Source organism: Odontesthes bonariensis, chromosome 11, assembly GCF_027942865.1.
Source record: "Odontesthes bonariensis isolate fOdoBon6 chromosome 11, fOdoBon6.hap1, whole genome shotgun sequence".
NCBI lineage: Eukaryota > Metazoa > Chordata > Actinopteri > Atheriniformes > Atherinopsidae > Odontesthes > Odontesthes bonariensis.
In genome coordinates, this window is record NC_134516.1 from 30,821,455 (window position 1) to 30,826,279 (window position 4,825).

At 41.5% G+C, this 4,825-nt stretch overlaps 1 protein-coding gene across 1 annotated transcript in view; it reads left to right on the plus strand.

The window, feature by feature from the left end:
- Positions 1 to 4,825, plus strand: part of LOC142391905 (NLR family CARD domain-containing protein 3-like) — a 418,516-nt gene that overhangs the window by 42,794 nt on the left and 370,897 nt on the right. The window lies entirely within an intron of this gene.

Genomic DNA, 4,825 nt, shown 5'->3' on the forward strand with positions numbered 1-4,825 from the left:
ACTGGCCACGGTCCTGCCGAACACTCGGGTTTCTCGGTGCTCTCGGACAGCTGTAAACAAAGTGTCCCCTCTCGCCACAGGCCCAACATGCTCCCGAGGACCTTCATCCTCCAGGTGCACCTCTTCTTGACCTTTGACAGGGTCCACGATGGACTTGCCCCTGTAATGGCTATTCAGCGGCCCCCGCTGTCATGGCCTCATTTTGTACTTCTTGCTTCACTTGCAGTTCTTCTAACTGCAACCGTGCAAGTTCCCTTTGCATATCCTCCTCCTGCTCCTTCCGTTTCAGTTCTTTTCTGTATTTGTTTACTGCATGCACCACGTGGTCTCGGAATTGCCCATGTGACATTGAATTCAACCCCACCACATCCTCCAGCCGCCCCTGAACTGGGGCAGGCAGAGCCTCTTTGATGGAAACTCTGAACAATGTCACCCAAGCTGGGCTCTTTTCAATTTCTTCCTCAGACTCTTGTCTCCATTTCTTCAATTGTTGTGCAATGTACACAACCGGACTCTCTGTTCCTGACAGTGGTTCCCCCTTTAACGCTTTGAGGTCCACTCCCACAGGAAACTCAGCTCGTAACGCTCTCCAGAGTGCAGCTCGATATGCATTAAAATCAGTTCCATCAGCTCGGTGGCTTAACATCCAGTCATTCTCACTGTGTCTCAAAATGCCCTCCATGGTAGAAGTTCCAAAACACAGGGCCCACACTGCCTTAATGTGTCCCACAGTCAACAGTTTATGCACAGTCTCTTGTTCAAAAGCTCTTATCCATTTGGTTGCACCTGTGTGAATGTCCGGCAGTCTGGCAACCAGCCCCCCTAGGTCGAGCGTCTGCCACGGCACATACTGTCCCTGCGTCATTTCTATCAAACTCGCTGCTGACGCTGTTGGACTCTTATGTTCTTCAGAAGATGCCTTTTGAACTGGAGGTGCCAGTTCTGGTGATTTTTGGTATTGTGGGAGCTGTCCCCTTGCCTGATCTGAATTACAGACGGCGTCTGGCTCAAGAGCTCCATGACTGCTTTATGTAGCTATTTGTGGTTCTGGACGTTCATGAGATATTTTGTGATCTTTTATTTCAGAATCTCCTTGTATGTTTACTGCTCCTGGCAGTGTTGGATATAGCTCTGCATTTTCAAAGAAATGTAAAACTTTTAATTCAAGCTCTCTCTTTTCCTGTCTCTTTTTGCTTTTGTCCTTTGGTTTGTAAACTTTAATTCTTTGTTCCATTATCTTACAGGCAGTTACATTGAAAGTGCCACCTTTTGGCCACCTTTTATTTTATTTTATTTATTAACAACTCTTGAAAGTCAATTTAAATTAAATTAACTCTAAACAATGCTAATTTAATGCTCGATTAAATTTAGCTTAGATGCTGCTAATTATACTAATTGTTGGCTTGGGTATTGTCAATGCTAATGTTAATGTTAGCCTATGTTAGCTTTGAAAGCTCATGCTCTAGGTTGGTTTCAAAATTAAACCAATGTTAGTTCAATATTAGGCTAATTTAGCTTGTTGCTATTTTGATTTCTAGTTTGGAGTTCGGTTACTATTAGCTTATTGCTAATGCTAATGTTTGCTAACCAATGCCAATTGATGTTAGCTTCCTAGCTGTGGCTAATAAATGCTAATTTATTGCTAATTTAGAATTAAACCAATCTTAGCCTTATTGCTATTGCTAATCAATGCTAATTGTATTACTGATCAATGCTAATTATTGCTAACAAATGCTAACTATTGCTAATCAATGCTACTTATTGCTAATCAATACTATCGTTCTTGTTAACCAATGCTAATCAATGCTAATTATGCTAATCAATGCTAGTTATTGCTAATCAATGCTAGTCATTGCTAATCAATGCTAGTCATTGCTAATCAATACTAGCTGTATTACTAATGCTAAACAATGTTAATTTATTGCTAATCAAAAGCTCAGTTAATGCTTAATCTGTTTAAAGTGACTCAGGCTAAAGGCATTGCCCCAACTTTTGCTCTACCCAGATGCTTCCGATCAGATCCATACACAATGGCCCTCATTTATCACGCCGTCGTAGAAAGCATCGTTGATATAAGCGGAGAACTCGTCGTACGCAGAGGCTCAAGTGAGATTTACAGAACATGCGTACCACACCAATCCCATCGTAAGACCTAGCGGCTGTTGATAAATCCGGCGGCTGAAATCCATCTTAATTATCCTAATCACGCCTTCTACAAAAGGGGGTTGAGAGGCCGCACCTCAGTGCTGACCTCAGATCCAGGTTTGGATTTGAGTGCCTTGGAGGAGAGGGTGGCTGGCCTGATCGGAGCTACGTCTTTTTTCCTTGTATAACAGAATGCTTACCAAAAGTCAGAATCGCTGAATAAGTTCCTCTCTCCTCCTGAGTGCTCTTGGCTGTGCAGGCTGGTGGGATCTCTGGGTACGGGGTCCTCTGGATGTACATCTGGAAATGGCACTCCGCATGCAATAATAATATTGCATACCTTTTCGGGCGTATATAGAAGGGTTCCCCCCGCAGCCGAGAGACAGATCCACCTGCCCTTTAGGAGCCCTGTACACCTCTCCACAGTGGCAAGCGTACTATGCGTAGTGTTGAAGCGCCTCTCCTGTACGGCTCAAAAGCCACTCATCATTTTCCCGAAAGAAATCCTGCTGGTCCCGGAACACTCTCTCGTGCCTGATGCGCGCGTTCAGGTCCTCTAACAAAGCCAGATCTGCCATCGTTTCGCCATTACCGCGCCGCTAGAATCACCTCTTAAATAGGCGGTTGAATAATGAGCCATCACTCTCCCAATTACGGAGTTGTACTTGTTTAATTTTTTTAATTTGCGTTTATGTTTATATTTATGTTGAAGTCAAATAAAACATGGGCCTTCTTTGAAGTGATAAGTCTGTAATTTTAACCTAGGGATTTGTTGCGACTCATGAGGCACGCACTAGTGACGCTGCTGTTTATGTATGCTATTGCAGTCACCGCAAGTCAAAATGGAAAAGTGCGTACACCGGCCTCAGACCTGTCGTGGCGATTTCATCTTTCCTGCGCTCACGATGGATTTGATAAATGCCAACCTTTCAGCAGAAAATAACGTACACACGACCTACGCACGTTTTTCGTCTTACGCAAGTTTGATAAATGAGGGCCACTGTCTCTCCACCAATCCAGATGATACAATGCACGTCACAGCTACGTAAATTCTGACCAATGACATTTGAAAATTCTGACCAATAAAATATGAACACACCTCTAAGCCTGCCTCCCAGGCTCTTATTAACTCCTCCCAATCTCTAATCTTATGAACAAGACATAACAATTGAAACACACTCTATTCTTCAACTCAAAATGGCGTTTGTCACACTTTTGTAACAACTTAAGAAAGAGAAAGAAATACAATTTAACACGCTGTGGACAGGGAGAAATACAAACCAAAAGATACAGAAACGATGCATAAGCGAAAAACTTTCTATCAGGAATGTCAAAAATCACGTTGAATGGCGTGACAAACAAATGGCTTAGAAGCAGAAACTCTCCTCTAAGAATCGCGAAGCCCTCATTTACTCGACTGATACCAACTCTGCAATTAGCACATTACTTAAAGAAAACTAATAAGTATTACAGTTCAACCATAAAGTGCTCTGGAGAAAAAAAGGAAAGAAAATGTGATTACACACGAACATTTGTGAGTGTAGAAACAGCATAAGAATGTCAAGGACAAACGGCGTGCACCTGCACAAACAGCGGACACCCGGCGTGTACCCGCAGCACCTCGCTCTCCCTCCTGAAACCCAAACACATCCAACAAGCCTGTTGAAAACAGAATTTTTTAAAAACCCAAAACAATCACAGTGGTCCTGGAAATAATTCAATAAAAATAGGATGCACTCAATAAGACTTCACAATGTTTAAAGAAATCAACCCACAGCGTTTAAAACTCACGGCTCATTACTGTAATTATACCAATGCAACTCTGAGTGGCTCTGCACACTTAATCTTTTTATTTTGGACGATTATATATGTAAGTTGTTGTGTTAACTCTATGTGCGAATGTGTATGGAACTTCAATTATATTTACCAAAACTACGTGTGTGTTCTTAATCCTAAATACTCAAAATGACTATAAATACTCAAAAGTCAAGGGATGAGATGAGTTGGAAACTTGATTTCTCACACAAAATAACTTTTTTCTTTTCTTTTTTTCTTAAATTCACATCAAACAGCAGGATTTCACACGCAGTGACACACACATTGACAGAGAGAAAGACCGGTCACACAGACACCCCAAGTCAGTCGATCAAAGTTTCGTCAGTCACCGTTCAAATCTTCACAGTTTTAAATGATCAATTTCTTTCATTTAGACTTTTAATTTTTCAGGAGATATTGGTGTTGGCAATATATGGAATACAAAATGTGTTTTCTCTATAAGCCTTGTGATATGGTCTCTGACCAGAGCAACAGACGCTGACGTGTACTTTATGAGCCTCGCTGTGACCTCTTTATGATAATCTCCTGTGGCCAATTCATGAACGAATTTGAATTTTCTTCTCAAAATGTCTTTATACTGAGGTCTCGGATAACTCCAAAGAGTTCTAAGCAGATATAAAATGATATAAACATATATTTAAACTGTGCCCTTATAGAACTGGAATTTACTTTTCAGAGTTTTTTTGAAATGCTTATTGATTCCACCTTCAAACTTTTTCTGTTCGCAAGTCAATCAATTATCAGCATTCGTCTACTCCTTAACTAGTGAAAATGATTTCCACATATATTCAATAATCAATGTGCGCCGTACTTCTGCGGGTATTCCCCCCCCATGCATTGAAGG